This window comes from Bufo gargarizans, chromosome 4 (assembly GCF_014858855.1).
Source record: "Bufo gargarizans isolate SCDJY-AF-19 chromosome 4, ASM1485885v1, whole genome shotgun sequence".
NCBI classification, from domain to species: Eukaryota; Metazoa; Chordata; class Amphibia; order Anura; family Bufonidae; genus Bufo; species Bufo gargarizans.
In genome coordinates, this window is record NC_058083.1 from 197681075 (window position 1) to 197700911 (window position 19837).

Below are 19837 nucleotides of genomic sequence, written 5' to 3' on the forward strand. Positions count from 1 at the left end.
ATGTCAACTCACTACTATGTCACTGGGCCACCCTGTGGTCTCCTCATGCTTCTTCCACCTCACCACTATGTCATTGGGCCATTCTGTGGAGTTCTCAAGCTGTTCTTCCACCCTCCCCACTCCATAACTGGGCCACTATTTTGCCTTTTTGGCCTGGATGACATCACCATTTATTTGACTCTTCTTCTGATCTGTCAGAAGGAAGGAAAAATGAGACGCACAACAGATCCTGTCTGTGTAGCAGCTGTAAGGCCTGTATGGTCCCATCATAATTGGCTTATGATTTGGTAGCCAAAGCAGGAGTGGGTACAAAACACAGAAGACATGCTAATATTCCATTCACGTGTCATCTCTGTTTTGGATCCACTCCTGTTATTTTTGGCATTAGCTATACTGATAGATTACTGACCAAATGCTGATCGAGTGAAGGCAGATGCTCAACAGATAGGATCCGTTTTTGGGGGTTATTGTTCTGACGGATCAGAGGAAGGGCAAAATAATCAGTGACGTCAACACAAACTTACTACTGACACCCTCTTTACTCTGTCGGGGGGCTCTACTTGCATAACCGTTTAATAGAACAGGCTCTGTAGACATCTATGTGGAATCAGCTGACGACGATGTAAAAGGAATGCGCTTATTCTTGACGCTAACATTGACCTGTAAGGCTGAGTTCATACTTAAGATATTTGGTCAGTTTTGGCCCCGTGACTGCCCAAATAAGTGAAGTGTGCAGTGATTCTAAGAGCAGCGCCTGTCATCTGCGTGTCATAGTGACTCACAGTATTATTTCACTACCACAGCAGACTCCCTATGCCTTACTGCAAGGCACAGTGTTCTACACCATTATACTGACTCTCTACAGCCAGGAAATAGCATTTTTTTTAACACGATTCACCGCGAATAAATTTGGATCGAATCGTTTCGGAACTGGTCGAATCAAATTTTTGAAAAATTTGCTCATCTCTAATTAGTATAGTGTGACGACTTGCAATGCTATGTACACATATAAGTACATAGTGGGGGAGATTTATCAAAACTGGTGTAAAGTAGAACTGGCTAAGTTTCTCATAGCAACCAATCATAAGCCTTGTTTCATTTTCCAAAGAAGCTGTAAAAAATGAAAGGTGGAACCTGATTGGTTGCTATGGGCAACTAAGCCAGTTCTACTTTACACCAGTTTGAAAAATGACTATATATACACACTCACCTAAAGAATTATTGGGAACACCTGTTCTATTTCTCAATAATGCGATTATCTAGTCAACCAATCACATGGCAGTTGCTTCAATGCATGTAGGGTTGTGGTCCTGGTCAAGACAATCTCCTGAACTCCAAACTGAATGTCATAATGGGAAAGAAAGGTGGGCTACAACAGCAGAAGACCCTACCGGGTACCACTCATCTACACTACAAATAGGAAAAAGAGGCTACAATTTGCACAAGCTCACCAAAATTGGACTGTTGAAGACTGGAAAAATGTTGCCTGGTCTGATGAGTCTTGATTTCTGTTGAGACATTCAAATGGTAGAGTCCGAATTTGGCGTAAATAGAATGAGGACATGTATCCATTATGCCTTGTTACCACTGTGCAGGCTGGTGGCGGTGGTGTAATGGTGTGGGGGATGTTTTCTGGGCACACTTTAGGCCCCTTAGTGCCAATTGGCCATCGTTTAAATGCCATGGGCTACCTGAGAATTGTTTCTGACCATGTCCATCCCTTCATGACCACCATGTACCCATCCTCTGATGCTACTTCCAGCAGAATAATGCACCATGTCACAAAGCTCGAATCATTTCAAATTGGTTTCTTGAACATGACAATGAGTTCACTGTACTAAAATGGCCCCCACAGTCACCAGATCTCAACCCAATAGAGCATCTTTGGGATGTTGTGGAACGGGAGCTTCGTGCCCTGGATGTGCATCCCTCAAATCTCCATCAACTGCAAGATGCTATCCTATCAATATGGGCCAATTTTTCTAAAGAATGCTATCAGCACCTTGCTGAATCAATGCCACGTAGAATTAAGGCAGTTCTGAAGGCAAAAGGGGGTCCAACACTGTATTAGTATGGTTTTCCTAATAATTCTATAGGTGAGTGTATAAAGAAAAAAATGACAGCACTCTCAAACACTTTTTTTTATCCCTGTAGTCGCAATGTTTTCAGCTCATTCACAGCCTTTCTTCAAGCTATGAGCTAAAACGTTGTGACTAGCAGGGCCGGCCTTAGGTGTTCAGGCGCCCTGTGCGAGCTAACCTTGTGGCGCCCCCCCCTTCTTACCACCTGGTCGCATAAACACATACAAAGAGGAAAAAAATTTGTTACCTGCAGTCCTATGTAACACCACAGATAACACTAGTGCTGATAATGTGGTAGTGTTACCTTCGTCCTTAGTGTGCCTCCCTGTGTCTATCGCACGGACTCCCTGCTGGCGGCGCTGCCTCCTCTTCCTTCTTCCTCCGCAGAGAACGTCCTGATGCAGCTGCGTCAAGACATAGGAACACTGTGGGCATGGTGATGGTGACACACAGGAAGAGACACACACACATACATACAATAAATATGATCACATCACAGTTCCTGTCTGTCTGCTTTGGTAAAGCTGGGCATAGCTGGGCTATGCCAGGCTTTAGCAGAGTGGGCACAGGACAGTGGACACAGGGCACGATATGTATGCAAGCACAGCTGAGCGAGTGAAGTGCAAGGGCCCGTATACACATTGCTCCTCCTGCCTGTCATAACCCCCCCCCCCCACTGGGCATTTTGGGGGGCATTAGGGGTTGGATGATGCGGAGTGTGCACATAGCCACCAATCATATCCCCCCTCCTAAAGGTAACTGATGTGCTGGGGGAGAGGTGGCTATGTGCACACTCAACATCAGCAGCAAGGAGTTAAAGTCCAACCCTTAATGGCCCCCAAAATCCCTGGGGTGGGGGGGGGGGGTTTGATGTAGTAGCAGGAAAGCACACTGTCCCCCTGTCCTCTATGAGCCCCCCCTGAGTCCTCTCTGAGCCACCCCCCTCCCCTATTGCACACTTCTCCCACTCCATGGGCCAGTGGGCTGGCAGCAGCACCCCCCCCCCTCCCCCAGTCACCATGGCACATCTCTGCCTCCCCCCCAGCCTCCATGGCACATTTCTGCCCAGCCCCCATGGCACATTTCTGCCCCCCCCCAGCCCCCATGGCACATTTCTCCAAATACCTACTTGTTCTTTTGCTGTGCCTGTGTAGATTGTAGTGCTGCTTCCTTGCTGTGGCTGCTGGCTGGCGCTCGGGCGCGCTCCGTCTTCTCTCTGGGGGCGGAGCTCAGTGGCAACGTCAAAAGGGAAGACGTGCCTGTGCGGCAGTTACGCTCTAGCAGCCACTGGTCTGCTCTCTTAAAGAGACAGGCAGGCCAGCCAGGCAGCAGAGCGGCCGCGGGCCCCACCCCCTCCTCACTCCTCAATTGTCCAGACTGTGCGCTTTGAGCGCTGTGTTAGTCGGCCGCCCACAGACAGTCGCAGAATAATTGTGAGTAGAGTAGAGACTTGCTATGGCGCCCTGTGCGGCCGCACAGCCCGCACACCCCAAAGGCCGGCCCTGGTGACTAGTGTTGCACGAATTTGTGTTTAAAGTTAGCCGTACAAGGTACAGGTTATCTAAGAATTCCATTATGGATTCTGCTACCACGGGCCATAAGTTATGGTTCGTGGTAGCAGAATCTGTAACTGAATTCTTAGATAACCCGAATCTTGTAAGCTGAACTTAAAAACACAAGTTTGCTCATGCCTAGTTGCGACCACAGGGGTGAATAAAGTGTTTTTCTTTTCACTTATATTTTGTGAGTGCTGCTTTTTATTTTATTTATTCTTATATTGTCTTTTATTTGTTGCCAGATCCATTGGCCTGCACCTCTATATTTATATTTGGCCTGATGTGCTGCCATTGTCATAAAGATAAAGATATAGATAGATATATACTGTGTATGTGTGTGCGTGTATGTGTATATATATATATATGTTATATATAACATATATAACCCTTATATACATATACACTACGTGCAGAATTATTAGGCAAATTAGTATTTTGACCACATCATCCTCTTTATGCATGTTGTCTTACTCCAAGCTGTATAGGCTCGAAAGCCTACTACCAATTAAGCATATTAGGTGATGTGCATCTCTGTAATGAGAAGGGGTGTGGTCTAATGACATCAACACCCTATATCAGGTGTGCATAATTATTAGGCAACTTCCTTTCCTTTGGCAAAATGGGTCAAAAGAAGGACTTGACAGGCTCAGAAAAGTCAAAAATAGTGAGATATCTTGCAGAGGGATGCAGCACTCTTAAAATTGCAAAGCTTCTGAAGCGTGATCATCGAACAATCAAGCGTTTCATTCAAAATAGTCAACAGGGTCGCAAGAAGCGTGTGGAAAAACCAAGGCGCAAAATAACTGCCCATGAACTGAGAAAAGTCAAGCGTGCAGCTGCCAAGATGCCACTTGCCACCAATTTGGCCATATTTCAGAGCTGCAACATCACTGGAGTGCCCAAAAGCACAAGGTGTGCAATACTCAGAGACATGGCCAAGGTAAGAAAGGCTGAAAGACGACCACCACTGAACAAGACACACAAGCTGAAACGTCAAGACTGGGCCAAGAAATATCTCAAGACTGATTTTTCTAAGGTTTTATGGACTGATGAAATGAGAGTGAGTCTTGATGGGCCAGATGGCTGGATTGGTAAAGGGAAGAGAGCTCCAGTCCGACTCAGACGCCAGCAAGGTAGAGGTGGAGTACTGGTTTGGGCTGGTATCATCAAAGATGAGCTTGTGGGGCCTTTTTGGGTTGAGGATGGAGTCAAGCTCAACTCCCAGTCCTACTGCCAGTTTCTGGAAGACACCTTCTTCAAGCAGTGGTACAGGAAGAAGTCTGCAAGGTAAGAAAAACATGATTTTCATGCAGGACAATGCTCCATCACACGCGTCCAAGTACTCCACAACGTGGCTGGCAAGAAAGGGTATAAAAGAAGAAAATCTAATGACATGGCCTCCTTGTTCACCTGATCTGAACCCCATTGAGAACCTGTGGTCCATCATCAAATGTGAGATTTACAAGGAGGGAAAACAGTACACCTCTCTGAACAGTGTCTGGGAGGCTGTGGTTGCTGCTGCACGCAATGTTGATGGTGAACAGATCAAAACACTGACAGAATCCATGGATGGATGGCAGGCTTTTAAGTGTCCTTGCAAAGAAAGGTGGCTATATTGGTCACTGATTTGTTTTTGTTTTGTTTTTGAATGTCAGAAATGTATATTTGTGAATGTTGAGATGTTATTTTGGTTTCACTGGTAAAAATAAATAATTGAAATGGGTATATATTTGTTTTTTGTTAAGTTGCCTAATAATTATGTACAGTAATAGTCACCTGCACACACAAATATCCCCCTAAAATAGCTAAAACTAAAAACAAACTAAAAACTACTTCCAAAAATATTCAGCTTTGATATTAATGAGTTTTTTGGGTTCATTGAGAACATGGTTGTTGTTCAATAATAAAATTAATCCTCAAAAATACAACTTGCCTAATAATTCTGCACTCCCTGTATATATATATCGGGATACGGCCACAGCAGAGCAGCGGCCCGATGGTTAGCCCCCCCATACAGTTTGATCCTAAGCACCACGACATGGAAGGGGTTAAACTGCTGACAACGATGCCAGGAATGCAGGACTGCTGCGCTACAATCCTGAGGAGGGGAATTTGACTTGCACCAGCCATCCAGAACGTTGGGCTCGCAGACGGCCATCCTGAACCTCCTGAACAGGGGGGATGGGGTTGGGGCATGTTACCCACAATAACCATTCAATCATCAGGCCATGGTTAGCCCCTTCCAGACAGCGGTCTCTAAGGAACCATGCCACGGAAGGGGTTAAACGCGGTTTCAAGCAGAGTATCAGCTGTATGTTACCGGTGACACTCTGCCATCCTGAAAGGGTGGGGGTTGCTGGGTAGAGACAGTGTGCACTCCCGTGTGGAGCCAGGAGGAGTTACAGAGAATCCTTCAGATGACAGATTCTCTGTAAATTCACTGAGAGCAGCCTGTTGTGTATAGGAAGCACAGCAGGCTGTGGAAAAAAAAATGAAAAATAAACAGAATCAATTGGAGAAATGATTTTCTCCACAAAATAAATTAATTAGTGTAAATATATATATATATTTTTTTTACAAAGGTGTCTATATCCTTTAAGCCCGGCTAAAAAAAAAAAAAAAAAGGATTTTTTGAAACAAATGACAAATACGTTGCTAGTTACCATTTCTTGTTTTAGAGAACTGTGACTAAAATAAATGATTTTCTTCTTCTTCTGTATCTAAAGTAAACAGTTTTCTAGTCTTTTCTTGCTTTCATTCTTTGCAGAAAAAAAACCCCTCTTTACTCAAGTGCTGGATTTAAAAGCTGGATCAAGGATATAAATACATTTGACTTCATACCAATGCAATTACTTCAAGAACTCCATATATTTATTTAAAGAGGATCAGTCACCTCTCCTGACATGTCTGTTTCAGTAACTACTGTACTTGCATTCTCAATGAAATAACCTAGTGGAAGTGCATAAATACATTTCCAGCACTCTGCAATAGTGTCTAACTGGGTGTTACCACTGGAGGTGTTTCCCTGCACGGTCTGACACTGTCCACCCAGCGCTGCCAGTGTCAGGGACACCCCCAACTCATGACACCCAGTTGTCTTATGCCCCAGAAGAAGCAAAAATAATGAAACCCGGGGTCAGGCTGATTGATCTGGTGGGCGCCAGTTTTTGCTGATAAGTGATTTTATTCTGTTAGTTTGTATTACATTAAAGTGCTGCTGAAGTACTTTTCACTTTATTTTAAAATGATACCTACTGGACTACAGTGTGGATTGGTCCCTAAATACTGTGCAACTACAGGTCCCAGAGAATCACAAAAAACAATGTCCAGTTGAACCCTATGTTATTGGAGAATTATAGATGAAAAGTGGCAAAACTGGCAAATAACGTTAATAACACACGAGTTGCTAACGAGTGTGCAGGTGCGAGAATTCAGCTCTAGGAGAGAAATCTAGCTCTATCAGTCTAAGGGGAGAGGGGCGTGTTTGGAGCTCCAGGGGAGTCGCCGGAGCAGTGCTCAAATCGTATAAGCCTGCCTCTTGGTGCTCCAGTGGCTCATTTGCATAACAAAAAGTGTTAATTCCTCCACAATGCCAGCACCTACAAAAAAAACACAGGTATCGCTTTACTCAGTTATATCAACCCTATGAGGCTGTATGTCTGGTTTAATAGGGTTGATCCCTCAGGTTGGTGACCGAGCCTCTTTAACCACCTCAGCTCCCCTAGCTTAAAGGGGTTGTCCAGGTTCAGAGCTGAACCTGGACATACCTCCATTTTCACCCAGGCAGCCCCCCTGACATGAGCATCGGAGCAGTTCATGCTCCGATGCTCTCCTTTGCCCTGCACTAAATTGCACAGGGCAAAGGCATTTTTCTGAGTTCCGGTGATGTACCGGGGCTCTCTATGGGGCTGACAGGAAGCCCGGTGACGTCACCGGCACTGATGGGCGGGATTTGGCTCTGCCCTAGCCAGTAAAACGGCTAGGGCAGAGCTAAAGCCCGCCCCTCAGAGCCGGTGACGTCACCGAACACACCGCTGGGCGGAAGTTACCGCCCGGCAGTGTGTTATTGAAAACACAAGAGCCTGTGCCCTGCGCTCTAGCGCAGGGCACGGGAGCGCATCGGAGCATGAGATGCTCCGATGCTAGGCTCAGGGGGGCTGCCGGAGTGAAAATAAGGGTATGTCCGGGTTCAGCTCTGAACCCGGACAACCCCTTTAAACCCCCTTGATGACCAGACCACTTTTTACAATTCTGCACTACACTACTTTTACGGTTTATTGCTCGGTCATACAACTTACCACCCAAATGAATTTTACCTCCTTTTCTTCTCACTAATAGAGCTTTCATTTGTTAGTATTTTATTGCTGCTGAAATTTTTACTTTTTTTGTTATTAATCGAAATTGACCGAAATGTTTGCCAAAAAATGACATTTTTCACTTTTAGTTGTAAAAATTTTCAAATAAATCTACATTTCTATATAAAATTTTCTCTAAATTTATTGTTCTACATGTCTTTGATAAAAAAAATGCAATAAGTGTATATTTATTGGTTTGCGCAAAAGTTATAGCGTTTGCAAACTATGGTACAAAAATGTGAAAAGGTTCTACAATGCCCAGACAGTAGAAACACCCCACAAATGACCCCATTTCGGAAAGTAGACACCCTAAGGTATTCGCTGATGGGCTTAGTGAGTTCATGGAGGTTCTACAATGCCCAGACAGTAGAAACACCCCACAAATGACCCCATTTCGGAAAGTAGACACCCTAAGGTATTCGCTGATGGGCTTAGTGAGTTCATGGCAGTTTTTATTTTTTGTCACAAGTTAGCGGAAATGATTGTAAGAAAAAATAAAAGAAAGTCTCATATTCCACTAACTTGTAATAAAATTTTACATGAACTAACCATACCCCTGACAGAATACCTTGGGGTGTCTTCTTTCCAAAATGGGGTCACATGTGAGGTATCTATACTGCCCTGGCATTTTAGGGGGCCCTAAAGCGTGAGAACTAGTTTGGAATCCAAATGCGTAAAAATGCCCTGTGAAATCCTGAAAGTACTCATTGGAATTTGGGCCCCTTTGCGCATCTTGGCTGCAAAAAAGTGTCACACATGTGGTATCGCCGTACTCATGAGAAGTAGGGCAATGGTTACTGGGGTGTCTTTTTACATATACCCACATACCCATGCCGGATGAGAGAAAAAAATCTCTAAAAGACAACTTTTCCCATTCTTTTTATACAAAGTTGTCATTTTAGAGAGATATTTCTCTCACCCAGCATGGGTATATGTAAAAATAAACCCCAAAACACATTGCCCTACTTCTCCTGAGTACGGCAATACCAAATGTGTGACACTTTTTTGCAGTCTAGGTGCGCAAAGGAACCCAAATTCCAATGAGTACCTTTTAGGAGGGCATTTTTAGACATTTGGATTCCAGGCTTCTTCTCGCGCTTTAGGGGCCCTAAAATGTCAGGGCAGTATAAATACCCCACATGTGACCCCATTTTGGAAAGAAGACACCCCAAGGTATTCCGTGAGGGGCATGGCGAGTTCATAGAAGATTTTTTTTTTTTTGGCATAAGTTAGCGGAAATTTATTTTATTTTTTTCTCCCAAAGTCTCCCTTTCCTCTAGACAAAAAGTTCAATCTTTCATGGACTCAATATGCCCCTCAGTGAATACCTTGGGGTGTCTTCTTTCCAAAATGGAGTCATTTGTGGGGTGTTTGTACTGCCCTGGCATTTGAGGGTCTCCGCAATCATTACATGTATGGCCAGCATTAGGAGTTTCTGCTATTCTCTTTATATTGAGCATATGGGTAATAAGATTTTTTCATTCGCATCGATCAATGTGGATGAAAAAATCTCTGCCAAAAAATGTGCAAAAAAAAACTAAGGGAAAGGCGTCTGCCAGGACATAGGAGCTCTGCCCAACATCCAAACCCACTCAGCTCGTATGCCCTGGCAAACCCGATTTCTCCATTCACATCAATCGATGTGGATGAATAAATCATTGCCGGAATTATTATTATTTTTTATAAAAAATGTTTGCCAAAGCATATGAACACCGCCCCTCAGCTCATAAGCCTCGGCAAAGGTATCTTTTTTACTGCAGAGGAGAAATCTCGTCTTGCAGCACCACATACACCTACTTTTGTGTAATCTGACAGCAGCGCAATGCTTCTGTCAGAATGCAGATCAGTGCTGCAGCTGGTCGATCGGTTGGTCCACCTAGAAGGTAAAAAAAAAAAAAACAGGCCGCAACGCAATAAATTTATTAACATTAACTTTATATAACATTTGAAACAGAACATTAACTTTTAAAAACTTTATTGAACTTTTGGAACATTAACTTTTTTGCTTACCTGTGATTTTTATTAATTTTTTTCCCCATGGGAAAAAATCGCCCAGAGATGTGGCGAAGTACATTATGCACTTTGTCCCAGGTAAAAGGAGAGGTTTGCAGCAGCTGTGAGTGAAAGGGCCCTAAGAGCCCTGTGTGCCTGTCCTGTGTCACGCAATCCCTATACTAATAGTGTACCTGTGTGTGGTACGTCTGGAAACAATCCCCTAAGCATAGGGCAGGGTGGTCAGGACAGTCAGGACAGAAATAGCGGGTGTCACGCCTTATTCCACTCCTGCTACAGACACTACTGACTTCACTTTTCTCTTTTAGTCACCCTGATTAGGGTGGATGACCAACTTTTATTTGCAGTTAATTATTAATTGATTACTTTATTGCATACAAAATATCTTTCTGATACACTCTTGGGTTTTTGGCGCTTCTTATAGGGGTGTAACCTCCATGACTTGTTAAGCCGCTTTCATTTATTTCCTGCTACAGACACATTTTTTTCGGGGTGGCGCTTGGTTTGAGGTACCAGCAACGACATTGGAGAAATGTCGCTAGTGTAGACGGCTTACTACACTGGTGGTTGGGGCCACAGAACCTCCTGGATACAGGAGGTTCTCGATTATCTCTTCCTGAAATTTGAGTAAGGATCTTGTTCTCCCAGCCTTACTGTAGAGAACAAAACTATAGTACAGTGCCAATTGAATTAAATATACAGACACCTTCTTATACCAGCGTCTGGTCCTGCGGGAAAGTAAATAAGGAGCCAACATCTGGTCATTGAAGTCCACCCCTCCCATGAGCGAATTATAGTTGTGGACACAGAGGGGCTTTTCAATTACTCCAGTTGCTCGTTCAATTTCGATTGTCGTGTCTGCGTGAATGGAGGAGAGCATGGAAACGTCACGCTTGTCTCTCCATTTCACCGCGAGCAGTTCTTCGTTACACAAGGCAGCCCTCTCCCCCCCTTGCAAGACGGGTGGTAACGAGCCATTGGGGGAAGCCCCGGTGACTAGGTCGCGCGGTGCCAGAGCAATCAATCTGTTCTAAAAACAAATCCCTGAAGAGGGGCACACTTGTGTAGAAATTGTCCACATAAAGATGGTACCCCTTGCCAAATAAGGGTGACACCAAGTCCCAGACTGTCTTCCCACTGCTCCCCAGGTAGTCAGGGCAACCGACCGGCTCCAGGGTCTGATCTTTACCCTCATAGACAAAGAATTTGTGCGTATAACCTGTGGCCCTTTTACAGAGCTTATACAATTTGACCCCATACCGGGCGCGCTTGCTTGGGATGTATTGTTTGAAGCCAAGGCGCCCAGTAAAATGTATAAGGGACTCGTCTATGCAGATGTTTTGCTCAGGGGTATACAAATCTACAAATTTGGTGTTAAAGTGGTCTATGAGGGGCCGAATTTTGTGGAGCCGGTCAAAAGATGGGTGGCCTCTGGGACGAGAGGTGCTGTTGTCACTAAAGTGCAGGAAACGCAGGATGGTCTTAAATCATGTCCTGGACATGGCAGCAGAGAACATGGGCATGTGATGAATTGGGTTCGTGGACCAATATGACCGCAATTCATGCTTTTTTGTCAGGCCCATGTTGAGGAGAAGGCCCAGAAAAGTTTTAAATTCAGAAACTTGGACGGGTTTCCACCGGAAAGACTGGGCATAAAAGCTTCCTGGGTTGGCGGCTATAAATTGAGTGGCATACCGATTTGTTTCTGCCACGACTAAGTCCAAGAGCTCTGCAGTCAAGAACAGCTCGAAAAACCCCAGTGCCAATCCGATCTGAGCTGTCTCAACCCGAACTCCAGACTGGGCGGTGAAAGGGGGAACTACTGGTGCGGCTGAAGTTGGGGGCTGCCAATCAGGGTTTGCCAGCACCTCAGGGACTCTAGGGGCTCTACGGGCCTGTCTGTGCGGTGGCTGCGACGGGGGAACTAATGCACGTGCCACCGTACCAGCTTCAACTGCCCTTCTGGTGCTCGTCACTTCACCATGTTCTACGGCAGTGCTGGTACTAGGTCCAGGATGGGCTGCGCTGCTGGTGTATGCCTCACCACGTAATCCAACAGCGCCAGCCCCACTCTGCTGCCCTTGAAGCGGATCCTGCACAACCTGTGGTCTAGCAACACGGGGCCGGGTACGCCTGGTGGTATCAGGGAACTCAACCTCATCGTCCGAACTTTGGGTCAGACTGCCACTGCTTTCTACAGGTTCGTATTCTGACCCGCTGGATTCGTCAGATGAGGGTTCCCATTCCTCATCTGACTGGGTCAGAAGCCTGTAGGCCTCTTCAGAAGAATACCCCTTACTTGCCATTTGGTCAACTAAATTTAGGCGGTATTCCCTGAGACTACCCAAGAAAAAAAGCAAGCCTGTCTTACAAATGGGAGGCTAGCGAAGTACAGGAAGCCGCTGCGATTGATAAAAAATATCAAAACAGATTTTTTTTTTATCACCGCAGCGCTTATCGGCGAGCTAAGGTGACACTAATACTATTATAGATCTGACTGTGATCAGTTCTGATCACTTACAGATACTATAAAAGTACCAATGCTGGTTAGCGATACGCTAAGGGGCCTAAACTAACCTAAAACCTAACCGTCAATACTGGTGGAAAAAAAAAGTGACAGTTTACACTGATCACTTTTTTCCCTTTCACTAGTGATTGACAGGGGTGATCAAGGGGTTAATTGGGGTGATCTGGGGCTAAATGTGTAGTGTTTGGTGTACTCACAGTGATGTGTGCTCTCTGCTGGAACCAACCGACGAAAAGGAACCAGCAGAGAGCACAGAAGCCATTTAACACACTATGGGCCAGATTTATCATTAGCTCAAGTCAGAATAATGGAGTGAAAAAGTCGCAAAAAAATGCGCAAACGCTAAAACTGCACACAAATTTGCCAGTTTTCTGAAAGTGGGCGTGTTTTCTTATGTAAATGAATCTCTAGACAGATTTACTATTGAGACTATTTAAAAAGTCGCAAAAAAGTCGCAATTTCACTCCAGTGAGGACCATGCTTATCTTATGAGTCTTTTTAATAGAACATGCAACTTTTTCATAAAAACGTGCGACTTTTTCGTAAAGATGTGCGACTTTTGTAAAGCTGCTTACTGACGGATAAACTGCTACCGTCAAACCACATTTATTACAGTCTTAAAGGGCCGATCATAAATCTGACTTGGCTAAAACTGACTTTAGCCATATGTGAAAGTGGAGTGAGCTGTCAGAGTAATGATAAATCTGGCCCTATATTTATAAATATAGTGTGTTAAATGGCTTTGGATTCGATTTTTTAGAAGCCGATTTCCGGACCGCACTGCGCATGTGCTGGCCGGCTATGCTCGAAATCTCGCATCTCGCAATCCTGCGTTCGGCGGTCCTGAGGTGGTTATTGACTTTAAAAACACTAAAGAATTGATACCCACCAAATATTGCAAAACTGCACAACTTTTCTTCACATAATCTTTATTTAGTGAAATCTGAATGCTTTTATGGGAGCACTAGGACTCTATTATATGGATGCGATTATGGATGGGGCTCTTTCATATCCACTACATGAGATACAATTATATGTGCACTGTGGCTTGTGCTAATACACATACAAGATGAGTGATACATTAGCATATGTACTATGGCTGATAATTTGTGATATATGCATTATCGATTAAGCCATTATACATTTAACACAGTCACATGTGTGACATCCCAGAGTATGTTACCAAACTCTTTTTCCCGTTACCACATGTTAAGTGTAATTAGATTGTCACTATTGTCATCATATGCATTTTCTAGGCCTGTTTCATGTAATTGCTATAATTTTCATGTTCACCAGTAGGTGGCACAATGTGTTTAGCATAGACTTAGACAGTTTAGCATATCTGGACTGGAATAGTACATTCCAGTCTGGATCCCCCCCCTCTTTGAGGAGGTGTGGAATGTTCCCACATCCTGCCTCATGGGGAGGATAGGAAGTTCAGTTTAGTGTGCCAGCTACCCCAGCTAGGGGAAGGCTGTGCTGGTAGGAGCTCCCAGTTCTAGGGATCCCAAGCCAGGCCCAGGAAGAAGCATTCCCTGTGAGCCAAGCTGTGAGTACATATCCAGAGACCAGGAGAAGCCAAATTCCTCCTCAGCTAGTCAGGCCCATTACAAGCAGAAGATAGAGCTGAAGATATAGATACCTGCCATAATCCCCAGGCAGATGATCAGAAGCAGAAGAGATATTTGTCCCTGCCACATATTGCCAATACCTGCTGGGACCTAGATGACTACTGCTGTAACTCGTATGGATTTATGCTGCCATTAAGTAAAGACAAGTTGAATTATATCACCAGTCTGGATCTCATTTACTGCTACCAAGTTCCTCAATTACTCCTACTAGCAACACACTCATTTATTGCAAGTGAGCTAGGATCCAGGAGTCCAGCCGTACCCAGGTAGGAGACACCGTTGACATTACACAGAGACACTATCCCCACTCTGGCATTCCTCACCTGGTACGTGAGTCATTACATCTTAAAGGGCCCTGCAACAGTACCTGCACACATTGCAATGGGCGTCACGAACAAACCATAGACTTATATACATCTATCCTGACCCACGGCATAATTGGCCACCGTACCACGCCCCGGCTCATTGCACATGTACTACTGTATACTGCCCTGATGTTTCTATGTTTGGTCATATTATATAGACAGTATAGCTGTTACTATTGCATGGGTTCTAAAATGGATGGCTTGACAGTATTATGGGTCTGTTGTCTGTGTGTATATACTGTAGGTATGTGTTTGTTTTTGCAGAGGCAGATATACCAAATGTGCAACATGTGTCGGTGTGCAGGGCCCCAGTCGGTAAGAGTGGCCCACTGCCACAGTAGCATCTTGCTGTCTATTAGAGTGTGAGATAATGAGTTTTAATGGATATCAATAACTAGTGGATTGATAGAAAGTGGTTCTGCATGATGAACTATTGGATAGCAAGGAGCCCTAATACTGTTCTTACATGGGTCTTCTGCTGTCTCTCCCCAGTGTGTGTACATATTAGGCTGAAATCGGAAAAACATTCCACTTTATATATTAGACATTTCCACCAGATCTCTCTATTTTAAAGAGGTTGTTCGATTAAGATAACTTATCCACTGGATATCAGTGTCTGATCGGCAGGGGTCCTGTGTTTCCCCAATGTATCAATGTATCAATGGTCACGCATGTGTGCTGGGCTCCATTCATCTGTATTGGGTTGCTGGAGATAGCCAAGTACAAGCACTTAACTATCTCCGACAGACCCATAGAGCTGAAAGGAATGTCAGCACAAATGGGTTTATGCACCTCAATTCAAACAAGAAGCATGACCCCCCTTTCTCATAACTAGAGGGGCTCCCAGCAGTCAGATCCCTGCTGATCAGACACTTCCCCTATCCGGTGGATTAGGGATAACTTCTCTTAATGGGACATCCTCTTTAAAGTTCTGGATCTATTTCTGTCGTGCCTTTTAATGGTAGGAAGGCATTTTATACTTTTGGCGCATAATCGACAATTCAGAAACCATTATTCTTTATAAACTTCATCCCAAAGAAGTGTTGTACATAAATGTGCTTTATAGTAATGGTAATAGAAACTTTACACATTACCATACATCATGCAGCGCATACACTAATTGCCATGTCATTTCATGGGGAATATAGAATAGTTAAAATTCTAACAACCTCTGCAGTTCAGGACTGATTTCAACCACAACAGCATGCAAACAGGAGCTCTGTCCCAATCACCTTTTCCCCAAGGGTTAAGGCATGTTTGTTCAGATGTCATAAAAATGATTGATGTCATAGGGAATTTCTAGGAGTGAACACATGAAAGATTATTCTGAACCTTTAAACGTATTCCCTGAATAATCACTGAAAAAGCGTGTCTCTAAGGGCTCGTTCACACAAACGTTTTTTGCGTTCCGTATACGGGCCGTTTTTGCATTACGTATACGGTCCGTATATGGAACCATTCATTTGAACGGGTCCGCAAAAGATGTAGACATCACTCCATGTGCTATATAGGAGAAAATAGTCGGCACTCACTCAATTTTGCACGTTGCACGGGATAGGAAAAAATCCACGAATATTCAAGGAAAAATCCCAGCAGTCGTGTCTTCTCAATCAATCGAATATTTTTATTTCAACAAAGAAATGTCCACAATCCTGGACGCGTTTCGGCTAGCATGCCTTCATTAAACAGGTTGATGAAGGCATGCTAGCCGAAACGCGTCCAGGATTGTGGACATTTCTTTGTTGAAATAAAAATATTCGATTGATTGAGAAGACACGACTGCTGGGATTTTTCCTTGAATCACTCCATGTGCTGTCTGCATCCGTTGCTCCGTTCCGTGACCCCGCAGAAATTATGTGACATGTCCTATTCTTGTTCGTTTTGCGGACAAGAATAGGCATGTCTATAATGGGCCTCCAGTTCCGTTCCGCAAATTGCCGAAGGCACACGGGCGGCATCCGTGTTTTGCGGTCGTGTGAACAAGCCCTATCACTTACATTGGAGTAGCAATGGCAAAGAACCTAAATACCATAGAAAGTTGTATTATTAGGTTTAGATTATAATTTGGTTTATTTCATATTTTGCTTTTTTCACTCTTAATTTCTCGATTCATGTTGAAAAAAACAACAATATTATTTTCTTTAAAGAGGACCTGTTTATTCTCCTGACATGTCTGTTTTAGTAAATATATGTATTTCCCATGAAATAACAATTTCAGAGCACTTTTTTATAACCTTGCATTGTGCTTTTCCTGTTTTTTTTCCTTTTTGATTTTTTTCTAAACAATTGACAACTGGGGTGTTACTATTGTCATGTCAAAGGGGCAAGCCCCTACACAAGTACTAATTGGACAGGGTGAGAGTATGCAGGGACACTTCAAATGGTAAGACTCGGTTGTCAACTTACTGAAAAATTTCTAGAAGGAATAACAGAAAACCTGTACAAAACAAAGATGCTCTAAAATTGTTATTGTATTAGGAATACAACTATTTACTATGTGTGAGGAGTAGTGATAGATCCTCTGTAGTCCTTGCAAAAAAAAAAAAACCTGTCCTTTCATGTCGGTCATACTTGTCTTTGTAGAAAAACCTAAGGGGCAATCGAAATGATGAAAAGCAAGTTGGAACCAAAAATGTTATATACTTTTTCACTTTTATACAGACGTGGACAAAATTGTTGGTACCCTTTGGTCAATGAAAGAAAAAGTCACAATGGTCACAGAAATAACTTTAATCTGACAAAAGTAATAATAAATTAAAATTCTATAAATGTTAACCAATGAAAGTCAGACATTGTTTTTCAACCATGCTTCAACAGAATTATGTAAAAAAATAAACTCATGAAACAGGCATGGACAAAAATGATGGTACCCCTAACTTAATATTTTGTTGCGCAACCTTTTGAGGCAATCACTGCAATCAAACGCTTCCTGTAACTGTCAATGAGACATCTGCACCTCTCAGCAGGTATTTTGGCCCACTCCTCATGAGCAAACTGCTCCAGTTGTGTCCGGTTTGAAGGGTGCCTTTTCCAGACTGCATGTTTCAGCTCCTTCCAAAGATGCTCAATAGGATTGAGGTCAGGGCTCATAGAAGGCCACTTTAGAATAGTCCAATTTTTTCCTCTTAGCCATTCTTGGGTGTTTTTAGCGGTGTGTTTTGGGTCATTGTCCTGTTGCAAGACCCATGACCTGCGACTGAGACCAAGCTTTCTGACACTGGCTAGTACATTTCTCTCTAGAATTCCTTGATAGTCTTGAGATTTCATTGTACCCTGCACAGATTCAAGACACCCTGTGCCAGACGCAGCAAAGCAGCCCCAGAACATAACAGAGCCTCCTCCATGTTTCACAGTAGGGACAGTGTTCTTTTCTTGATATGCTTCATTTTTTCGTCTGTGAACATACAGCTGATGTGCCTTGGCAAAAACTTCGATTTTTGTCTCATCTGTCCACAGGACATTCTCCCAGAAGCTTTGTGGCTTGTCAACATGTAGTTTGGCATATTCCAGTCTTGCTTTTTTATGATTCGTTTTCAACAATGGTGTCCTCCTTGGTCGTCTCCCATGTAGTCCACTTTGGCTCAAACAACGACGGATGGTGCGATCTGACACTGATGTTCCTTGAGCATGAAGTTCACCTTGAATCTCTTTAGAAGTCTTTCTAGGCTCTTTTGTTACCATTCGGATTATCCGTCTCTTAGATTTGTCATCAATTTTCCTCCTGCGGCCACGTCCAGGGAGGTTGGCTACAGTCCCATGGATCTTAAACTTATGAATAATATGTGCAACTGTACTCACAGGAACATCTAGTTGCTTGGAGATGGTCTTATAGCCTTTACCTTTAACATGCTTGTCTATAATTTTCTTTCTGATCTCTTGAGACAGCTCTTTCCTTTGCTTCCTCTGGTCCATGTCGAGTGTGGTACACACCATATCACCAAACAACACAGTGATTACCTGGAGCCATATATATAGGCCCAATGGCTGATTACAAGGTTGTAGACACCTGTGATGCTAATTAGTGGACACACCTTGAATTAACATGTCCCTTTGGTCACATTATGTTCTGTGTTTTCTAGGGGTACCATCATTTTTGTCCATGCCTGTTTCATGAGTTTATTTTTTTACATAATTCTGTTGAAGCATGGTTGAAAAACAATGTCTGACTTTCATTGGTTAACATTTATAGAATTTTAATTTATTATTACTTTTGTCAGATTAAAGTTATTTCTGTGACCATTGTGACTTTTTCTTTCATTGACCAAAGGGTACCAACAATTTTGTCCACGTCTGTATGTAACCGATTGAAGTGCATACTTCACATGTGATAGCTATGAGGCTTGTTATTTAAAATAGTTGCTCAAAAGTCTTGTGTAAGTTATTTTCTATCATCCAGTACTCTTTGATTCTCAGAATAACATAGTATGCTGAACTAGTCTATCCAGTAGAAAAAAATGGAAACCTGGCAGATGCAATATAAGTAAATATCATCATGACAAATCATAACAGATCTAGCATGAAATCCTGTAAAAATTTAAGCCTTGCATTGATTGTTGCATTTTGCACTTCCTATGCTGTTTCCTTGATGGGGTTGTCCGGGTTCAGAGTTAAACCCGGACATACCTCCATTTTTACCCAGGCAGCCCCCCTGACTTGAGCATCGGAGCAGTTTATGCTCCGATGCTCTCCTTTGCCCTGGGCAAAGGCATTTTTTGGAGATCTGGTGATGTACCGGGCTCTCCATGGGGCTGCCAGGAAGCCCAGTGAAGTCATCGGCACTGATAGGCAGGCTTTAGGGCTGCCCTAGCCAGTAAAACGGCTAGGGCAGCACTAAAGCCCGCCCATCAGAGCTGGTGACGTCACCGAACACACTGTGTGTAATTGTAAGCAAAAGAGCCCTTGCCCTGCGCGATTTAGCGCAGGGCAAAGGAGAGCATCAGAGCATGAACTGCTCTGATGCTCAAGTCAGGGGAGCTGCCGGGGTGAAATTATGTCTGGGTTCAGCTTTGAGTTATGGAAAAAAAAGATATAGCACTGTAAATCTGATGTCCAGCTATATATAACTAAGCTAAGCAAGTTTTAGGCAAAAAAAAATCTACAGTTGCAAGAAAAAGTATGTGAACCCTTTGGAATGATATGGATTTCTGCACAAATTGGTCATAAAATGTGATCTGATCTTCATCTAAGTCACAACAATAGACAATCACAGTCTGCTTAAACTAGTAACCCACAAATAATTAAATGTTACCATGTTTTTATTGAACACACCATGTAAACATTCACAGTGCAGGTGGAAAAAGTATGTGAAC